Source organism: Rhinopithecus roxellana, chromosome 11 (genome assembly GCF_007565055.1).
Source record: "Rhinopithecus roxellana isolate Shanxi Qingling chromosome 11, ASM756505v1, whole genome shotgun sequence".
Lineage (NCBI taxonomy): Eukaryota > Metazoa > Chordata > Mammalia > Primates > Cercopithecidae > Rhinopithecus > Rhinopithecus roxellana.
In genome coordinates this window covers 57,426,097-57,449,954 of record NC_044559.1, presented here as the reverse complement: position 1 = coordinate 57,449,954, position 23,858 = coordinate 57,426,097, and positions in this window count along the sequence as shown.

Genomic DNA, 23,858 nt, shown 5'->3' with positions numbered 1-23,858 from the left:
TCCATGGGCTCCTGCAGCACTTTGAGGTCACCCACCTGCAGTAGCAGCATCTCTTGTTTTCTCTGTTATCACTGCCAGTCTTCAAGATGATGAGCTTCTTGAAGCCAAGAACTACGATGCCTTTATCTTTCCATTTAAGGCACCTAGTTCGTGGTTAATAAGTATTTTTTAAATGAGTTGATAAGATGAATGAATTAATCAAAGTGGCTTGGAAAAGAGAGAAAGTACTTGCCCTCTGGGCTTGCATGGAGCATCTGGACTCATGAGGGATCTATCAGGTGACTGTACTCGCCAGAATCGCAGTGATTGGAGTTAATCCTACACCCTCAAAGTTACCTCTGCTTCACTCTGTCTTTACACTGCAAAAGCATCATCCGTCAACCATCTATCAACCCACAAGCTTGAAAGACTATTTTACAAGGCGGTGGGGAGTATACATGTGAATTTTTCATAAAGTTCTCGTTTAAGGGAAAGATCAGAAAATAATGAGCTAAGTTTTCCTAACAGTCACCACTCTGGTTTCTTGAGGCCCCGAACACGGATCTGGGCACACTCTCTTTGCGGGCTGTAGCTACTGACTTACATGGGCACCCAGGCTACTGAAATGATGTGCTGCAGAAGGGCAGAAGTGAACACCAGGAGGTCAGGACACAGTGCAGTGGCTCTGGGATTCATCTCTGCCCCTCCCTCAGTCAGTGCCAAATATGAATGAATCATCTCTTGGCTTGATAACCCGCGTCTGCTGCAATGCATTCCTGGCACTTATCCTCTATCGCATTTCAGTTTTTTCAGACAAGTCCCACTTTGCATGATTGATCGTTATTTTTACTTTCATGAGGTTTAGGTGGGTGGGATGAAAACCACAGCAAAACAGTATGGGAGGAAGTTCCCTTGCAAAAGATTCATGTATTACCTTTGGGTTATGGTTTCTTAAAACCCAAATTCTTAAGTGTTCTGAGGTTAAAAGCTTCCTATTTGCCACAAAGTTGAAGAATGATGATTTAGCTTGTGTTAGTTTACAAGTGCAATTTTACATTTGGCCGTCTTTAGATGAATGAGTCTTTAATTTTCACCGGGGAAGGTCACTATTAGAGAGATGGATTCTGGATTCCCGACAGAGCTCATTTGGTAAATGAAACTGAGGAATTCTGCTTAAGATATACAGTCTACCTCTTCCGAAATGTTCTTGGTTGGGAGTTAGGTGAGAAGGGAACTGGTTGAGTCTTTCAGGTCTGGAAACTGTGTTAGGTTATTCTAGATCACTGAGGTAAATGGAGAAAAATAAGGGTGTAGTAACAGCCTATAAACTTTTCCTTCGATTTCCTTTCTCCTTGTCTTCCAGTAAGTAGATTAAAATAGGAAGGAATCCTGAATCCAATTAATCTGATCACAACACTTTAATTTTATAATTATAGCTACCATTTATTATTCAATAATAATGACTTTGTTAACCATACCATATGCATCCTAATGAGCTGGCTACTGTTATTACCCATGTTTTACAGATGAGGAAACTGTTGCTCAGAGCTGCGATGTCATCTGCCTAAAGTCACACTACTTAACACATGGCAGAGCTAGCATCGTAAGTGAAACTGAGGTTTGTCCGATGCTGCAGTCAACACTGTATGTTCCTATTTTCCATTTTCTCTCTTGTTTAGAGGATAAGAAGAAGGACATCCTCAGGTGTTAGAGGACCTGTTCTAAGTCACACATCTAGCTAGTGGCACCGCCGTGATAATCACCATGGTTTCCTGACCCCAGGCTCTCCCTCCACTATGTATGGCCCTGTCACCATAGTACCCAACATGGCAACTGTACAACCACATAGCTTCAATATTCTGAGAAACTTCCAATTCCTTACAATCGTTTCCTTTTGGATAAGAATTATTTTTATTGTATACCTAAGTAATGTGTTTTTATAGAATTCTCTTTGTTCTATCCACAAATTCACAACTTATTTCATAAAGTACTGCTGTTTAGATCACAGTTCTTAATTTTCAGTTGGGAAAAAATGGCCACTCTAAAGAGATGCCCCACATCTGGCTTTGGAACAAGGCTGTGTGCGGCAATTAAGCTACCCTAAGCGTAATCTGAGTGGGCAGCGAATGGGAATTGAAGGGCTCTGAAAAGTTGATGTATTCCACCCCATCCATCCACTTCCCTGACAGAGGGTCTAAGATTCCTGACACTGAAGTCACTTCTTTGGGCAAGGTATTGTATCACCAATTACAACAGATATATGATATTGCTTATTGTCTGTTTAGCTCTTGTTTCAATGCATGGACTCCACCAGTTTTCTGGGAAGAGATTAAAGTGAGGAGATCAAGGGAAGGCAAGTTTTGGCAGAAGAAGTGGAATATAGGAAAGATTCAGAGCAGGAAAACTCAATACTAACAGTTAGTTTAGACAGAAATAAGGCCCAAGGGGACACTTGGAGGTTGAGGCGAGTCAATATAGGGAGAAAAGATTTTTGCCAAGTTAAAAAATTCTGATTCTCTTGCTAGCTAAGATACTTTCAAGAAATATTTAGGAATAGTTTGGGTAGTACATGGGTGACACAGTGCCACATATTCAAAGTAGAGAACCTATGGAAATGAAGAGGGGTCCGAAAAGGTATATAAGGGAACCGAAAGACAAACGCACCCTGCTGACAAGTTCATGAAGTCCTGTCACTGACCCCTCGTTGTGATTCCTTGAAAGGGCAGCCTTGCCATGGTGCCTGTCACACATGCCCCCAGTAGAGTTCAGATCAAATCATTCCCTGTGTGAGGATGGGGGTGGGGACATTGACACACTGACCCTCTGAGTCTGTAGAGGGCAATCAGCCCCCTGGGTCCCAACTTTCTTCCTCATGTGCAAAGCAGGGGTGTCCCCATGGTGTCCTGCAACTCTCTCTCCATCACTTGCCCTGCCATGGCACATGCTGCCCAGCATGTACCTAGAAGGGCTGGTGGGCACTCAGATGGGGGCAGGTGAAGAAAGGTCATGGGTGCCACCATATTCCAGTGTCCACAGAGGCCACCACCACCTCTGCCCTTCAGCTGAGATTCAACCAGCCACGCAACAAATCACCCTGTATTCTCATCAGATCAGACAACATCTTCATTCACTCTCAGGTGTGGGGGAAGACGATTTAAACTAGAGATGAGGTCCCAAGAGGGCCTTGCTGCTAAATTGGTTGGATAAGTAGCAAGCGCAGCAAATCAGCCCTTAGTGAGTTTAGCATTTGAGAATCACCATGATTCTTGCTTGATGGGAGAAAAGGGAGAGAATGACATAGGAAACCAAGTACCCTATCCCTGACGTCCTATTGTTGAGTAATCAGGGCCAATCATAGACCCATGGTGTGAAGAAGAAGGCTTTGTTAATCACAGTGTGCAGAAAATTGTATTTTGGCTAAGGAAAGCCTCTTTAGCATGCATTTCGCCTATTGTGTGGGCTTGGGGGAAATTATGTAACAAGGAGAGGTGTTGCTTACAGGAAGCAAAGTGGCACCCTTTGTGCCCCCCACCATTCCTGTCTCAGACCCCAGGAAACTGCTTCCATTTTCCTATAGCTGCCAGGAGCAGGCAGTGGGCACCAGAACCTCCTTCCTTAAGTGAGCCTGGACACCCTGGCTGGGATTTGCCCATGGGGAGACTTTAGAGGGTGATATCCCACTATTGCCCACAGTTCACTTGGTGGAAGTTTATTCAGAAGCATTTCCCTGACTGTTAGGGGGTGAGTGCCTCTCTGACAGCCAAACAGAATGTGACTTATTTCTTCCACTGTTCCCAGCAAAGCATGCAACTCCTGACTCTCAGTGGAGAATTTACTCACTGAAAATAGCAGGTCAAGGACTGGCTGCTTCTTAGACCTCCTAATTCACCACCACTGGTTCCCCATTTCCCTGCTGGCACAGGCTCAGGACATCTGAAACAAGTTTAATAGCAGCCTAATTTCAATCAAGATATTTACTACAATTTTTGTTTTTGTTTTAGCTAAAAGAATAACAATACAAATACGTTTAAAATGTCACTTGGAGGTCAAACATCGTATGAAAGTAAATACTGCACTTGCTTTTTAAGGCAGTCAACATTATTAAGATCCCCCATTTGCAAGATGGAGATTGGTTGGTTCTCCACTGTAGTAGGGTAGAAGAGAGCAGAAAAAAGCCTGGGTAGCTTTCTTCACGCTGTCTTTGTCCTTTGGGTGGCAGGTTGGAGTGCAGTAAGAAGAGAAAATCAATAAGAAAGTGGAAAGGAAGCAGAAGAGCTCAGGACCAGTCCTAGCAAAAGCAGAGACACTACCAGAGCCTCTCTGGCATCTTTGTTCCCTCCAGTGTGGGAAAATGATATCTGGAATGAAGTGTGAGAGGATGACACCTATTCCATACCCCGATCATTCTTTCCCTTTGGAAGGACTTCCATTAGCACCAGACTCTTGGCCTTTCTCTTTACTCCTTCCTCCATAGTGACAAGGAGTGAGTAAGCAAGCACAGGCCAAGAATGTTTGAATATCAGTTTTATAGGTGGTACGAGATATTGAGTTAAGATTTCAAGACATTCCTCCAAGCCACCTTCCAAATGTATTTGTAAGTTTCTTCACGCCAAGGGTCATGCGATATACTTCTTTTTGAATATGTGTCAACACCCATTCTTTCATGGAACAGAGGTAATGTTTGGGAAAATGCTAGCTTCCTTTTCTTTTTTGTGTTTTTGTGTATTTCTCCAATATGAGGCAGCCTTGGCCCAGTTATGAAGAGGATGCACCGTGGTTAGACAGAGGTGGCCTATTTGGTGGTCCAAGGCTGTCTGGGTCTACTGAGCCAAGAGCTAGTGGCTGTTAAGGTGCCTGAGAGACATACAGACTGGGTCAGGGACGGATGGGGAATATGCCAGACACTCACAGTGACTGCAGCACCATCGTCTGATGAGAAAAGGCCAAATCTTCACGGCCCTGACCAACTTGCACAGGAATAGGCCACGAGTTCATCAGCCATAGTGACCAAGAAACCACCAACATGTAGATGAGCTCTGGCAGCCAGAGCAGAGTCAAATCCACTTTGGGGGCCCCTTTCGCATGGCAACATAAGTCAGCCCAGCCTCTGTGGTCCCTGGAGTAGCATCTCAGAGACAAGCCAGGAGACAGAGGGCCAATCTGAAAGACTGCTCAATTCTACAAAAAAGGCTGAGTTAAACCTCAAAAGAGAGTGTCAATTTTTGTTTCCAATAGAGATTTAAACTGATCTAAAGATTTTCTCTCCACTATCTAGCCAATGGGCTCCCAGCTCATAAAAAAGATCACGTCAGTTAGAGATCAAATAAAGAATCTATATCCTCTTTACACATCCCACATGTAGTAGGAATAAAGTTGGCCAGGCTTTTGGTATCATCTATTTATTAAAATAGCCGTGTTGGCCAGACACAGTGGCTCATGCCTGTAATTCCAGCACTTTGGGAGACCAAGGTGGGTGGATCACTTGAGGTCAGTAGTTCGAGACCAGCCTGGCCAACATGGTGAAACCCCATCTCTACTAAAAATACAAAAAATTAGCCAGGCATGGTGGTGGGCACCTGTAATCTCAGCTATTCGGGAAGCTGAGACAGGAAAATCACTTGAACCCAGGAGGCAGAGGTTGCAGTGAGCTGAGATCATGCCATTGCACTGCAGCCTGGGCAATAGAGTGGAACTCCATCTTAAAAAAAAAAGAATAATGTTGTGATCATGCTATATCCATTCCTTCATTCATGTATTCAACAGATAGTGATCACACACCTACTACACATTAAGAATTGTGCTAGGCACTCAGGCTACTGATTGAACTTGAGGAAGATGACAGATTTATTTTGGTCCAGCAACAATGCTGTCTGCCTAGACAATAACAGAGAGGACTTTACATGTGCTGGAAAAGTTAGACTCGTCAGCTAAGATATGTGCCTTAAATAGCTTAAGTCTTCTAAAGTTCTAATTTTCTGGTAAAATAGTTACTATTCCACTGAGAGTAACTGGCTTAAGGTTATCGCTGCTGACTTTTTCTGCAATGAGATGAAATATGGACTATAATGAGACCACAGAAGGAAAGCATAGAGCCCAATGAACAGTAGCTCCAAATATTTGTTCAGTGACGTTTATGAGTCAAAATATCATTTTGGCCAGGCATGATGGCTCACGCCTGTAATCCCAGCACCTTGGAAGGCCAAGGAGGGGGGATCACTTGAGCCTAGGAGTTTGAGACCAGCCTGGGCAACATGGTGAAACCCTATCTCTACCAAAACAAAAAACAAGTTAGCTGGGCATGATGGTGCGTGCCTGTAGTTAGTCCCAGCTACTTGGGAGGCTGAGGTGGGAGGATCACTTGAGCCTGGGAGGTGGAGGCTGCAGGGAGCCAAGATTGTGCCACTGCACTGCAGCCTGGGCAACAGAGCAAGACTCTGTCTCAAAAAAAATTATCTCTCTATATTATTATATAATATATAATTATATATTATATATGAATATTTTAATTATATAATATATATTTATATCAATAATTTATATATAATATAATTGTGGGTATATTTATATATAATATATTTGCATATATTTATACATGATTATGTATATACTTTTATATATATAAAAAATTGTAAAGTCATTCCTCAGAGCAATGAAAGAATTAGTTTATGGAGACTAATCAGCTGTGCAAGTTTTCTAAACCCCATTGTAAAACTGATGAATCCAAAACACAGGAGAAATTATGAAATCTATCACACTGATAATTGGTACAAGAGGAAATACAAATAACAAACATGGAGAAATAATTTATATCTTCACAAGCATAACCAAAGAACTGCATACTAAAGCAAACTTGAGGATTTATTTTCACCTGAATTAGCAAAAAAAAAAAAAAAAAAAAAATAGTATCAGCAATTTGCTTAAAAAAACAGTGTCATACATTCACTGCTATATTACTGTTGGCATTGGTATTATAAACATTTTTGGGAAAAGAAGTATGCCAAAGAACAGGCAGATCAACAAAGATTGTCATAAACTTTAACCTAGTAATTTTATTCCTAAGACTTTATCCCAAGAAAATAATTTAGTAGAAGCAAAAACCCTATGATGAAAGAAGGAATGAAAAAAAGTCACATTTGAACAGTCAACAAGACAATGTAGTTACATTACGCAATAAATTAAGAAGCAGCCACTGAGAAAAATAGCTAAGAAAAATATATGGCAATGTGAAAAATGTGAAGTGTTATTAAAATAAAAAGCAGAGTTAAAATGATAGTACAATTGCCACTATATAAAACATGAACATTATAATAAGCAAAAAATGGCAGCAGTTGTGCTGGGATGGCATGATTACCATTTTTTCAATATTTTTGACATTGTTAAACATCTCATTTCAAATAAAAATGTATTCACAAATACAATCTAAGGTCTCCCTCAAGTATATAATGGTGCATTGTCTGATAAATTTCAAAAATAGTCCCACGTATCATAGCTGCACTTCAGGGGCTGGGAAATGGCTTTTAACCAAGATCTATAAGGAGCATGTTGAGTGGTTTGAGGTGTGTTCAGAATAGAAGCAGCACGTAGGGAAAAGTCATCGCTTCTTCCAGGAACCACATTAACCAGCTCCCTATCACTCAGCACATCAGACACGGCCTCAGGCTTCCCAGAACTCCCACATTCTGGTGGAAATACTCTACAGAAAGCATGGAACAGCCAAGCCAACCAGCCAGGCTGAAAGGTTTTTAATTAGATCAGAAGGGTCCAGTGTGGTCTGGATTTCACATGAAATCTATTTTTTTCATCTACTTTCTTATACTCAAATACTACTATTGTTAGCTTCTCTAGGAGACATTCAGCCTAGTTTAACTTATTATTTATTATTTTATTACTGTATCTTATTTTAATTACACAAATGTTACTTTTTATAAGACACATTACTTCCTGGGTGTTTGAAAAGGAACCTACCAGGGCCCTTCATCTAAGCTTACTCACAAAAACAATGTCATGGATCTTTTTATTCAAGTGCAGAAAGGCAAGGAACTGAAAGGGGCAAGGAAGCTGGCCCACCCCTTTTGTTTGTGCTCAGCACTTTTGATCCCAAGACTTCCTGAGAGAAAAGACAGCACAAACCACCCGCGCAGAGAGGCAGAGGGCAGCTGAGTTTTCTATTGCTCCAATTTCCTCAGAAGGACCACCTCAGAGTGACAAGAAATGGGGAGACCATAACACTACTATTTGATGTTTTATCTATTTTTATTTTTGGGGGACGGAATCTCACTCTGTTACCCAGGCTGGAGTGCAATGGCGTGATCTTGGCTCACTGCCACCTCCCCCTCCCAGGTTCAAGCAATTCTCCTGCCTCAGCCTCCTGAGCAGTTGGGATTACAGGCATGTGCCACTATGCCTGGCTAAATTTTGTATTTCTAGTAGAGACGGGGCTTCCCCATGTTGCCAAAGCTGGTCTCGAACTCCTGACCTCAAATGATGCACCTGCCTCAGCCTCCCAAAGTGCTAGGATTACAGGCGTGAGCAACCATACCCAGCCAATGCTGCTATTTTAATAGATGATACCAAAAGCCTTAGCTGGCATTTTACAAAACCTCTCCTCTGACAGAGGAGGGTTCTCCCTGGCATCTCCATGCACCTTCAGCAAACTCAGGTGACTTGTGCAGCCCGGTGGGTTAATGTTTCACAGTTTCATCTCCTGCAGGAGGTTTAGTCCTCTCGACAGCAAGTGAGAACAGCTAGGAAAGTTGTTTCCTTTAAGCTCCAGCTTATTACTCAAAATGAACAGTTTTCCTTCACAGAGCTTTTCTCTGATTATTTGTTAGTAAATAATGAGCATAAACAGCCACGAAGTTATCTCATTTGAGATATTAAAGATCATATTGAAAATAGACTTCATAAATTCATATCCGCTAAACTTATGTCATCTTCTCTTTTGCCTTCTGACAATCATGTGAAAATCCCAAGGATGTTAGAATTTTATGCATCTATTATTAGGCCTGGGCAGGATTTTCCCCATGGAATTGCATTCACCCTACTTTGAGGAGGAACACCAGTAATGCAGTTTCAAAACTGCATAGCAAAGATGTTGAGAGAAAGGCTGTATCAAATCTGCTATTTCCTACAAAATAAGCAACATTTTGAGCATTTCTTGAGCTTCCAAAACCTGGCCAGACAATGTGCTCTAATGCTAAAAAATCCAAAGCTTGGAAAATCATTTCCCCGTATCACCTTTTCAGGACAATGTCGATTTTCTTAGTTCTAGAGAAAATTCCCTCAATATATAATCCCACTCTGTCCTTGTAAATGACCCTCAACTGTTTCTTTAAGAGCCGAGGAGCCTATTTTCTAAAATGTAAATTACTTTATAAACTACCATAAAATTCCAATTTAATTCATATACATCAGAATAAAAGGGCTGAGGCCGGGCACGGTGGCTCATGTCTGTAATCCCAGCACTTTGGGAGGGTGAGGCGGGTGGATAACTTGAAGAAAGGAGTTCGTGACCAGCCTGGCCAACATGGAGAAACTTCATCTCTACTAAAAATACAAAGTTTAGTCAGGTGTGATGGTGCACACCTGTAATCCCAGCTACTCGGGAGACTAAAGCAGGAGAATTGCTTGAACCCAGAAGGCTGAGGTTGCAGTGAGCCAAGATCGTGCCTCTTGTCTGGGCGAGAGAGCGAGACTCTGTCTCAAAAAAAAAAAAAAAAAAAAAAAAAGCAAATAAAGGGAGTGGTCTTGATCCAGTTACCTTCCAGAGTCAACTGACAAAACCCTGTCCCTACTAAAAATACAAAAATTAGCTGAGTGTCATGGTGCATGCCTGTAATGCCAGCTACTTGGAAGGCTGAGGCAGGAGAATCACTTGAACCCGGGAAGCAGAGGTTGCAGCAAGCAGAGATCACACCACTGCACTCCAGCCTAGGCAGCAGAATGAGACTCTGTCTCAGATAAATGAATGAATGAATGAATAAATAAATAAATAAATAAATAAAAGGGTTGAACATTTTCAGGGCATATACTTTATGTGTGCAGGGAGAAGGCAGATATGGTAATGATAGCAAGGGAAGGAAATTCTGATATTTTGGCCCTTTCCCTACAGTGAGGCATAAATTGGCATGCAAGTACCTCTCACGCAACCCCGGTTACTACGTCAGCCCTAACATGGCCATAAACGGTGCATCCTATGAAAGTGTTCTTTATAAAACATTTCCTTCTCAAATTCACAGCTACTTAGCCATAGCTACGATTCCTTGGTGACTGAGGAGAGATTTTACCACTTGAACTGTTTTAAAGCAAGACCAAATAAACTGAACAAGTACAGCATTTGCAACCAGTTTCCCTTACAATTCTCTCATTATGACCCCACTTCATCACCAGTGTCAGCTCTGCTCAGGAAGAAGTTCCTACACAGTTCCAGAGAGGATTCCTAACCTATAAAAGAAGTAATAATAATGATGTTTTAAGGCTGTTGTCAGTGTACTGTGATGCTAAAATCACAACTGAGGTTTTTCTGCTCTCTCCCATCTTACAGAGCCAGGAACCTCTAACAACAGTGGTTGCTGGTAAGGGATTTTATCAGGTATGATTCTACCATCAAAATTCAAATATGATTTTTCATGCATTCCTATGCACTTACCTCCAATAACTCTACAAGTTTTTCTCTGCATCTTTTATGGTCTTCTAAGGAATTGGTAGGCTACTCACTTCTCGTTTCATCTCTGAGGCCTCTTTGCTAGTTTCTGTCTCTCTTTAGATGTTCAGCACAATAGAATCAACCAAATTCTCTAAGGAAACATGTCAGTTATTTGAGAGCATAGAGGGCAGCCCTTCTCTTGGTGTTCTCTTATTACTACTGCATACATAAAATGCTTTCTACTGTAACCCTGAGGAAAATCAGGTTTTGAAAAAAAAAAAAAAACAAACAAACAAACTCGGGGCACAGTGGCTCACACCTGTAATCACAGCACTTTGGAAAGCCAAGGTGGGCAGATCACAGGGTCAGGAGTTTGAGACCAGTCTGACCAGCATGGTGAAACCCCGTTTCTACTAAAAATACAAAAATTAGCCGGGTGTGGTGGCACACACCTGTAATCCCAGCTACTCAGGAGGCTGAGGCAGGAGGATCGCTTGAACTGGAGAGGCGGAGGCTGCAGTGAGCCGAGATCACCGCACTCTAGCCTGGATGAAAGAGCAAGACTCCGTCTCAAAAATAAAAAAAACAAAAAGCCAGCTCTCTGGAGATGGAAGTGTAGAGGAGAGGAACGGGAAATATCTCATTAGAACTTACAGAAGACACCGTCACTAAGAATTCAGGCTTGAAACAGGGAACAGGAAGCAGTCGTCCAATAAGATGACCAGATTTTCAACTAAAAGAGAAGTCTTTTGCTGGTTATGACCTGAAGATTGCCTGTGCTGTCCCTTGGGAAAGACACAGCCACTATTAAAGCTACGTTATGATTAATGGAATCAGGCCCATATGTTAAGTTTCAGAAACAGGTAAAGAAGTCCTGCTTCCCAGACCTTCCAGCATAATTACTCAAAAGGGAGGATGGTAATAATTGCACATGCCGAAATCCTTGTGGGCACAGTTTGAAATGACCTACTATAAACCAGAAATTACTTCATAGTTTCTTGTTTTAACTCGAAAAGTTTTGTGAGTTGTGTATTCTACCCCGTAATATACCTATGTTATTTTAATACAAAAATAGTGTTTTAAATTGCCATTTATGTTTCCCTGATGCACTACTGGCATATTAAGTGCCTCCATTTAATAAGTACCAAGTGTACGGCATAGTTTAGACTTCTACACAGCGCCTGAGAGCCTTGCTACAATGCAGATTCTCATGGCAGCAGGGGCAGTGGGGACCAGGATTCTACATTGTAACAAGCCCTCCGGGGGACTCTGATTTAGACTAATTAGCCAGGACAGTAAAAATTGGGTCAGCCAAAAGTAGGGATTAAAAGTCTTTGGGTCCTTAGAAACTTGTATTATATGGGTGGCTTAAAGATCCAATGCCAATGGCTTAAAATCAAGAAAAGGAACTTCTCAGATCTCATTCAGGAGCCAAGAATCGGAGCCGAACTCATTGTGAGCAGGGTGGTGGCAACATGAGTATGTTGCACAGTAAAGAAGCAGAGTGGGTGACCAGGAGCTGTGTCTGCAGAAGAAATTAGGAACCAGGCACTAAGAGGAAGGAAAAGTTCACCAGAACAACTTCCACCAGCATGATGAGCTCAGCATTTAAGCCAGAGAAGTATGTTGGGGGAGAGGGCAAATATTCCTGCTGAGCCAATGTGTGATCAAATTGTAACTTACCTGAGATATAGAATATTTATTTCTACAAGTTAGCAGTCACTCTTTGGGAAAGTGTTACTTTGTGTACATTAGGGTCTTAATCAATTTCCTTTGGAAAATTCCCAATTTTGTTCTTCATTGTATTCTAAAGAATGTATGTGAACTCTTATTTACTTTTTGTTTGTTTGCTTGTTTGAGACAGCGTCTTGTTCTGTCACCCAGGCTGGAGTGTGGTAGCACAATCTCGGCTCACTGCAGCCTCAACCTCCCAGGCCCAAGTGATCCTCTGACTTCATCCTCCTATATAACTGGGACCACAGGCATGCATCACCACACCCAGCTAATTTTTTAATTTTTTGTAGAGATGGGGTATCACTATGTTGCCCAGGCTGGTCTTCATCTCTTTGGGCTCAAGTGATCTTCCCACCTCTGCCTCCCAAAGTGCTGGGATTACAGGTGTGAGACACCACACCTGGCCTAAACTCTTATTTTTAAAGGGGAAAGGGATATGTCCAAATCTAGATAGAGCTAACTGTAGAGAAGAGTTCTAGAGGTCAGGTTCAGAAGAAGCTACAGTCCAAAAGGAGTGAGTAGGAACCTGTGATCGGGGCCCGTCAGGATAGAAACAGCTGCGGGAGAGAGTTGGGGTCACTGCTCCCCTCGCCCCTGCTCTTTGACTCTAAAGCTGAGCCACCTCTCTGCAAGAAAAGCTTGGAATTTCCCTCTGCTTGAGTCATAGCCTAAGACTGGGACTCCCAAATTGAACTTCATACTGGTGCTCACATATGAGGTATGTCCTGCAGAGGTATGAGGCGTGGCTTGGGGTTTTATCATCATGCCTCAGACTAAAGAGTAAGTGAAAGATAGAACCACGGTAGAGTCAGTGCTCCAGCAAAGGACGGGCACTTGTTTTTTCGCTCTGTTCTATTTGGTGTTTTATGTCCTGAGTGAGTTTTTAGGACAGATTTTAGTTCATAAGTAGTGTCTAGGTAGAGCATGAGCTTTGAGGAGCATCTCATTCTCCACCTCTCCCCAGGTCACTCCCAAATGACGTACTGTGGATCCAGTTCTCCCTCTGGCCTATCTGTGGGTTGTCCCTACCTCTCCTCAGAAAGGTGTCAGCACGTCCTGACCAACAAGCATCCCCAATGATCTGCTGTAGTATCAGCAACCCCAGCCTAAGGAGAGGGCTGCTTGAGGCAGACAGGCCACAGAAAGCAGCGTAACCATGCCTAGCCCTTGAGCTACAAGGATCAAGGGCTTTCCTCTTGCCTAGCCTTCATCTCTCTTCTTCATCCTCTCTCTAGGACTGTTTATCTTCCTCACTCCCCATTCAACTATTTTAGAAAAGACAGAACACTTATACACTGTTGGTGGAAATGTAAATTAGGAGAGCCTCTATGGAAAAGAGCATAGACATCTTTCAAAGAACTAAAAGCAGATCCACCATTTGATCCAGCAATTCTATTACTGGGTATCTACCCAAAGGAAAATAAGTAATTATATTAAAAAGACATCTGCACTCCTATGTTTATCACAGCACAATTCACAATTGTGAAGATAAAGAATCAACCTAAGTACCCATCAACTGATAAGTGGATTTTAAAAATGTTATACACCGTGGAGCGTCTCTCTCCACACACACACACACACACACACACACACCGCGGAGCGTCTCTCTCTACACACACACACACACACACACACACTCTATACACACACACTATACACACACACACTCTATACACACACACACACCGTGGAGCGTCTCTCTCTATACACACACACTATACACACACACACACACACACTCTATACACACACACTATACACACACACACTCTATACACACACACACACTCTATACACACACACACACCGTGGAGCGTCTCTCTCTATACACACACACACACACACTATACACACACACTCTATACACACACACACACTCTATACACACACACACTCTATACACACACACACCGTGGAGCGTCTCTCTCTATACACACACACTATACACACACACACTCTATACACACACACACACACTATACGCACACACTCTATACACACACACACTCTATACACACACACACACTCTATACACACACACTCTATACACACACACACTCTATACACACACACACACTCTATACACACACACACACACACCGTGGAGCGTCTCTCTCTATACACACACACACACACTCTATACACACACACTCTATACACACACACACACTCTATACACACACACACTCTATACACACACACACACCGTGGAGCATCTCTCTCTATACACACACACACACACACACACCGTGGAACGTCTCTCTCTATACACACACACACACACACCGTGGAGCGTCTCTCTCTATACACACACACACACACACCGTGGAACGCCTCTCTGTACACACACACACACACACACCGTGGAACGTCTCTCTCTGTACACACACACACACACACCGTGGAACGCCTCTCTCTATACACACACACACACACACCGTGGAATGCCTCTCTCTACACACACACAACCACACACACCGTGGAACGCCTCTCTCTATACACACACACACACCGTGGAACGTCTCTCTCTATACACACACACACACACACCGTGGAACGCCTCTCTCTATACACACACACACACCGTGGAACGTCTCTCTCTACACACACACACACACACACACCGTGGAGCGTCTCTCTACACACACACACACACACACACCGTGGAACGTCTCTATACACACACACACACACACCGTGGAACGCCTCTCTCTATACACACACACACACACACACACACACCGTGGAACGTCTCTATACACACACACACACCGTGGAGCATCTCTCTCTATGCACACACACACACACACCGTGGAACGTCTCTCTCTCTACACACACACACACACACACAACCCGTGGAACGTCTCTCTCTATACACACACACACACACACACCGTGGAACGTCTCTCTCTATACACACACACACACACACCGTGGAACGTCTCTCTCTACACACACACACACACACACACACACACACACCCCATGGAATACCACTCAGCCATAAAAAAGAATGAAATAATGTCTTTTGTGGCAACATGGATAGAACTGGAGGCCATGATCCTAAGTGAAGTAACTCAGGAATAGAAAACTAAACACTGCATGTTCTCACTTATATGTGGGAGCTAAGCATAGGGCACACACAGGCATACAGAGTGGCATAATGAACATTAGAGATGCAGAAGTGGGGAGGGTGGGAGGAGTGTGAAGGATTAAAAAAATCACCTATTGGGTACAACGTACACTATTCAGGTGATGGGTGCAATAGAAGCCCAGACTTCACACTCTACAATTCATCCATATAATCAAAAACCACTTGTACCCCTAAAGCTATTGATTTTTTTTTTTTAAGTAAAGACAAGACAGGAGAGGCTAAATACAATTGCTCTGAGACTCTTTGTAAAAAAAAATATTATATAGAGACCTACATACAAACAGGTCGTATAATCATCCTGACCCTGAGAGGCTCTGTTCAAATAATTTATAAAGATCTAAGTCAAATAAGTTAACACCTAAGACCCAATAGGATATTCAGAATGAGAACATTCCATTACTAAACCCATATTTATCAAATTGTTAACAGGCACTGAATACCATAGTTTATAGGAAAACTAAACAGCTCATAGACTTACAGGTATCCTCAAAATTTGTTTCTTAATCACTGTTTCTAGTTATGCTAAGGTTTTCTACATTATATGTTATTGGTTACTTAGAGACAAGGCCCTTGGTTATAATGAAGAATATGAATTAAAGCACAAATCAGACATCCCAAGGAGCTTGCCTGGTTTGCCAAATACAGATATCATGTACATAAAAGTTGAGCTATAGAATGTGTTTTATTGTGAGTATTGTCAAAAAAATCCTCATTAACCAGAATAGAATATATGTTTCCTAATAATCACAACACGATGCATAACATTTATTGAGCAATTACTAAGAGAAAGGCAGTGCTAATTGCTTTAGCTGCATAATATAATTCAATCCTCACAATATACTTGTCACAGAGGTGGAAATGGGACAGGAACTACTTGAATGTCTGTCAATTCGACTAGAAAGAATGAAATAAAACCAATTTCCAATTCTGCATAACCCCATTGTATTACCAGAATGAGATTCTGATTAGCCAAGCCGAGGGATATATTCTTGTTCCTTGACTATGCTCTGGCGGGGAGAAGGATCTGCTAGGAGCCTCCAGGGACACAGTTGTCTTCTTAGCAAGAAGGCCATGCTGTTGATCTGTTTCACAAAAGCTTCTCCCAGAGTAAAACGGTAACTCCCTTGCAGCAACTCAGAGCACCATTGAAAAGGCAAAATGCTGGGTGCTTAGGAAAAATGCAAAACACACTCATAGAGGTTAAATAAGTTGTTATCCAAGTTCACATAACTACAAAATGTTCACCTGTAGACAAGAAGACAGGATGCCTCAAGCTCAGTGTATGTTCTGTTACAACTTGAGCTACTGTGCAGAAACCAAAAGACACACACACAAGGTCAATGTGTTTTAAGATGTGAACTGGGCTGGGCGCAGTCACTCATTTCTGTAATACCAGCACGTTGGGAGGCTGAGGTGGGCGGATCACCTGAGGTCAGGAGTTCAAGACCAGCCTGATCAACATGGTGAAACCCCATCTCTACTAAAAATACAAAATTAGCCAGGCATGGTGGCGCACATCTGTAATCCCAGGGACTTTGGGAGGCTGAGGCAGGAGAATCACTAGAATCTGGGAGGTGGAGGTTGCAGTGAGCTGAGATGGTGCCATTGCACTCCAGCCTGGGCAACAGGAGCTGGACTCTGTCTCAAAAAAAAAAAAAAAAAAAAAAAAAAAAAAAAAAAAAAAAAAAAAAAGATGTGAACTGATCAGTTTCATCCTTTCTTCTCCCCTTTAAGCCAGAAACTACTTCAGACAAGCCAGGGCTTCAAAATGACAAACTTGTGTCAAGAAAGTAATAAATAAATAAATAACAAATGGTAAAGACTTTAACGGACTCATACAGGTCGGTTTTAAACCCCCCTTCTGCTACATAGAACCTGTGAGGACTGAATTATATTATGCAGACAAAGCAACTAGCATGGTGCTTTTCCCTCAGTATTGCTCAATAAATGTTATGCATTATAATGTGATTATTAGGAAGCATATTCTATTTTGATGGATGAATTTTCCTTTTGAAAATATAGCAATTGAAGATAACAATTCAATTGAAGCAATTAAAGATAAAGACTCTAGGATAAGTAAAGATTTCTTAAAATTTCTTAAACAGATGACTTCAGCACTCACCATAAAACAAAAGTATAATAAACTGAAATACATAAAAAATTTGAGAACTTTTGTTTATTAAAGAAAACAAGAATAGGAAGGAAAGCCAAGATTGGGGGAAGATATTTGCAATACATATGAATGCCAAAGGACTCTTACCCAGCATCTACAAAGAACGCCTCATCTATTGCTGTAGGACAAGTTACCCCAACATTTAGGGGCTTAAAACAACAAATATCTATTAGCTTACAGTTTCTGTGGGTCAGGAACCTGAGCATGGCTTAGTTGAGTGCCTGTGGCTTAGAGTCTCCCATGAGATTGGAGTTGAGCTGTCAGTGGGGCCTGTGGTCATCTCAAGGCCTCACTTGGAGAGGAGCTGCTGTGGGCAGGAATCAGGTGCTTTCTGGCTCTTGGCCAGAGACATCAGTTTCTTACCATGTGGCCCACTCCGTAGGTCAGCTCGCAAGGCAGTTGGCTTCTCCTAGAGCAAAGGCTCCAAGATAAATAGATAGAAAGAATGAAAGATAGATAGATAGATGATAGATAGATAAATAGATACATAGATAGGTAGGTAGGTAGGTAGGTAGATAGATAGATAGATAGATAGATAGATAGATAGATAGATAACAGATAATAGGTAGACAGACAATAGACTGACAGGTGAAAGATAATAGATAGATAGAGATATGATACATAATAGATGATTGATTGATAAAGATAGCTAGACAGACAGAGAACCAGCAAGACAGAAGTCACCATCTTCTGGTAACCTGATGTCAGAAGTGATGTCTTTTTTGCTGTATTCTTCTCATCAGAAGTGAGTCATGGTTGGGTCCGGTGGCTCATGCCTGTAATCCCAGCACTTTGGGAGGCTGAGGGCAGATTGCTTGAGGTCATGAGTTCAAGACCAGCCTGGCCAACATGGTGAAACCCCATCTCTACCAAAAAATACAAAAACTAGCTAGGTGTGGTGGTGGGCACCTGTAATCCCACCTACTTGGGAGGCTGAGGCATGAGAATTGCTTAAACTGGAGGTGGGTTGGGGCACAGAGGTTGCAGTGAGCTGAGCTCACACCACTCACTCCAGCCTGGGCAACAGAGCAAGACTCCATTTCAAGAAAAAAAAAGAAAGAAAGAAAGAAAAAAGAAAGAAGTGAGTCATTAGATTTGGTTCTGGTTCACACTCAAAGGAGAGGTACACAAGGGCGTGAACACAGCAGGGGAGAGTCCCTGGAGGCAGTTTTAGAGGCTCCTTCCACTTTATCACAAATCAATGAGAAGAAACAAACAGCACAATAGAAAAACAGACAAATAATTCAGCCCACACTTTACAAAACAAAATATCGCAATTGTCAATAAACAGAGGAAATAGTAGTCATTAGTCATGAAGGAAATAAAAATGGAAACCAAGATGAAATACTTCCACATAACTGATAGAATAGCTAACAATAAAAAGGCAGAACTTACACCAAGTGTGGGCAAGGATGTGGGACAACTGGAATTCTCTTATATAGCTGGTGGGAATATAAATTTGTATGATCACCTTATAAAACAATTTGGCAGTATTTATTGAAGCTAAACACATATATTCTATGACACAGCACTTCCATACCTAGAAAAATGCCTAACACAATTGCATGTATGTGTACACTCAAAAGGTGTGTGTAAGAAGATTCATAGCAGCTTTACTTACAAAAACCAAAACGCTGAAAATCACCCAAATGTCTATCAACCATAGAATAGATGAATAAATTGCAAATAATCATGCAATCAATTACAATAAAGCAACAAAAAGCAATAAACTATTGCTATATGTTAATAATATGAATGGATCTCATGAAATAACATTAAGTAAAGAAATGAGCCAGAAAAAGATACATCCTGTACAATCGTATTTATATAAAACTCAGAAACTGGCCAAACTAATCCATGGTGAGGGGAATGAGGAGAGCGGTCTTTTTTTGTAGGACTCAATGACTGGGAGGGATCAAGGCCGAAGGGACTAGGGACCTGGTAATGTCCTGTTTTCTTGATACAGTGATATGGGCCATTAACTTTGTGAAAATTCAATGTGCTATATACGCTTATGATTCATGCAACCTCCTGTATGCATATATTTCAATAAAAATTTTTCCTAAAAAAAACACTTTGTGACAAACTTTCTTCTTCTGTGCTATTCAGAATGGCACCTGTGAATAAACTTACTAATAAATAAATTTATTTAAAACTGAAAATCTGTATCCATTGATGCTATGTCCTAAGTTCTAGTTCCTAAGGCCCTAAGTATCAAGATATATCTTTCAACTGAATTCTTACAAAGAAAAAATTCACCGACTTTTTTTTTTAACCTTTTGGTTTCTCTTCTGCCCCAAAGGAGCACTAGAGATGTTCTCCACTTTTGGACTGGGTGCAAGTGGCTCATGTCTATAATCCCAGTACTTTGGGAGGCTAAGGCTGGTGGATCACCTGAGGTCAGGAGTTCAAGACCAGCCTGGCCAACGTGGTGAAACCCTGTCTCTACTAAAAACACAAAAATTAGTCAGGCGTTGGTGTGCGCACCTATAGTCCCAGCTACTCAGGAGGCTGAGGCAGGAGAATTGCTTGAACCTGGGAGACAGGGGTTGCAGTGAGCTGAGATTGCGCTCCAGCCTGAGCAATAGAGTGAGACTCCATCTCAAAAAAAAAAAAAAAAAAACTTTGGAGGACACCAAAAGTTGATCTGTCGTTCCCATTTTTAATGAGTCCACAGATTCCTCTTGCTACAACATCTCAGTCTTAATATGAGAAAAAAAGGTTTATAAAAGATTTAGATGTTTTATTTTCTCCATTAACATTTATTACGTACAAATTATTTGACACTCAATCGTTTGTAGCTCTTTATCCAGGACCCATATTCTCAAATCTGCAGGATCAGGACATCGGTGTTTTGCAGGGTGGTATCATGAGATATCACCATGTGTGTATATGTGTGTGTGTATATATGTATGTGTGCATGTGTGTATGGGTGAATACATGTGTGTATGTGTATGTGTGTGCATGCGTGTGTCGATGTGTACGTGTGTGTGTGTGTGTGTTGATGGGGTTCAGAAGAAACTGCTGCTGGGAGGGTTTTATGGAAATAGGTACAGATGGGGAATAAGGCAAGGACACCTAGAAAAGGAGAGATGTAGGAGAGAAGGAAGACTTGAGAGATTTCTTAGCCATATGTTGAAATTTCAAATACACTATCATATTGATACCAGCATGCATGTCCTGATTCTGCAGGTTTGGGAATATGGGTCCTGGATAAGGAGCTACAAACTATTTGGTGTCACATAACTAGTAGGTAATAAATATTAATGGAGATAATATCTAAATCTTTTATAAACCTTTTTTTTTTCTGTGAAAAAGTGAGAGGGGCATAAAAGGACTATGGCAGCAAGAAGTATAACCAAAATGTGGCCACATGCAATATTTTTATGGCTTCATAGAACCTTGACTTTGAAACAGATCTTTTTTTGCGGGGGGGGGGCAGTAATGTGGATGGAGTCTTGCTCTGTTCCCCAGACTGGAGTGCAGTGGCATGATCTCAGCTCACTGCAACCTCCACCTCCCAGGTTCAAGCGATTCTCTTGCCTCAGCCTCCTGAGTAGCTGAAATTATAGGCGTGTGCCTCCACGCCTGGGTAATTTTTGTATTTTTAATAGAGATGGGGTTTCACCATGTTGGTCAGTCTGGTCTCAAACACGTGACCTCATGATCCACCCACCTCGGCCTCCCAAAGTGCTGGGATTACAGGTGTGAGCCACCGCACCCAGCCCTGAAATGGATCTTAAGAGTCATGTAATCTTACTCCAAAATTGAATCTTAAATTCCTCTTTTAGAAACTTCTGAAAGGGAGATTCTAGTTGAGAAACAATGAGAGTAATAGACGGCATAAATTCAAACATGTGTGATAGGACACTTGGTCCCTTAAGAGTCCCTAATTTAATCATTTGCCTCCACTCTCTTTTTTCTCTAACACAACGTTAGACTGGTTTTTCCATGAGATTTGAGGACTCATATTGTTTTATAACCTCAACACTGAAGAACTGTAAACAAAGGTGCATGCATACTGAATAGCCTTATTCAGTACATTTAAGAGCAGTAAATCTTTGTTTTTAAGCGCTTTAAGTTATAGCTACTGAACAGCAAACACCTCATTGGCCAAGCCAGGGAAGGTAGTAGTCTTCTGGAAAGCAAAGTTTGAAAAGGTCTTCTTCCTCTATATCACCACCAACTCCCCGCTAACCTCCTAGCCTTCTTTTCATACTAAATGTGTATCCTTCTCTCCCAAGCCATGGTGACACACAAATGATGAGAGTTGCTAAGTGGATATCTTCATCTTTGTTCTTCTTTTTCCAACTTCACTGAAAACTCCGCTTTAGAATGAAAGTTTTCTACATGCATCCAACATAGCAATCTGAAAAAAAAATAAAAAACCCTACTCTTTCTTTGTGCATCACTTAAAGATCTATGTAAATGCCTCCTAGTGAGGAATATCTACTTTTGTTTAAGTTTTGAAATCATTAGTTTTAAATTAGAATTAATGTTTGACATCAAGCAGTAGGCATAGATGGCAGAAAATTGATCAGTCTCAGGAAACTACTCAATGGTGGATTAAATACACACATTCTACAGAGTATACCCTGTGTACTGTCTAGTACAATATATGCATGCTTCTTGGGCATTGTGCATAGATAGTTAAAAACAATGATTTCCTCATAAACTCTTCTATACCCAGGACTTGCTTTCTTCAAAGGTGAAAAATACATGCATGAGTGCCATATCTGAATGCAAACCTCATAGACTAGTAGACTGTGATGGAGTCACAATGTCATATCCAGTTGGATGGACCTTTTCTAATAGTTTCCATTTTTATCAAAAGCAAAATGAAAGTTATTTTCAATGCAGGAGCAAATTCTAAACAACACCCACCAGAATTAGCAAAGCAACATTTCATCAGAAAATCACCTGCAGAATTTAGAATGCAATTTAGAATTACTAATTAGTGTGTTAAATGGATATATTCAGAAAGTGTGGAGGGGATGAGTCAACACTTCTGAAAGAACCTTAATTTCAGAATTTCCTGAGTGAGTGCCCCAAATTATAAGCCTACCCACACATTAGTACATGGGTTAGAGAAGTCGGCTCACCCAGACATTTGTTGTGTGCATAATTTTAATAAGAATAAATACTACTTTGGAAACTGCTCTGGTTCATTTTGCCAAAAGTAACACCCTTTCTGGGCACAATGCCACTAGATACTCACCCTTCTTTCTTTGTGACTGCAAGACCCTGAAACATTGTTTGCAATCTTATCAAAGGATTCATTGGATCAGAGGAAATTCAGAGAGAACATATTGTCCATTAAAATGTAGAGAGGTGGGCCTAAGATGCCTTAGAAGAAAGCTAGCTTTTATCATAACACACTGTTTACCTTTTCGTTATTTCTTTTAAACTTGAATCCTATTATTTCACCATCTCTACTGTCACCCAGCCATCATTTCTTATCAATTCTTAACTGGGCTATTGCAGTAGCTCCCTCCGTGGCCTCCTGGTCTTCAACCTGGCTCAGTACAGCCCAGTTTCCATTCAACAGCCAGCATGAACTTTCTAGAGCTGCCTGGACAGCTGAGGCTGTGCAAGCGGGAGAGGTGATCGCATACCCAGAGGAGGAGCCCATCCCTATGAGGACAAACCTCCAGCCCCTCCAAGATGGGAAGAGCCAATAGAGTCAACTCACTGCTACAGCATCTGTTGGTCCCCTTGGGGAACGATACCAGTAAGGGCTCAGTGCTGGTATCTGTTGCCGACAAGCTGGGCATTCCCTCCAAAACAGCAGCAGTGAAACAGACCTTGGTGAGTGAAGTGCATGCTGCCGGGCTCATTAGTAACCTCTATCTTTGCCACCAAGGCCATGATGCTCATGGGCCTATCATGGCACTTCTGGGTGGCTGGTGACAAAGCTGACAAACGTCAATCAGTCAAGTCATTTTATCTACATGGTTACTCGGTGCTGTTTCCATGGTAGGTGGATGCTTTCTAGGCATTCATACACTAAACCAACATCTTCATGCTTTGTGCCCACTCCCATTTTCTCACGCATGTGTCCCTCCTTCAGAACCCCTTGTCCCAATCATTTAACCCACTTCCTTCTATGCCACCATCCAGACATCTGAATGTATTCTCACCTCTGACAACTTCAGGTGTGCTGCTCAAAGCTT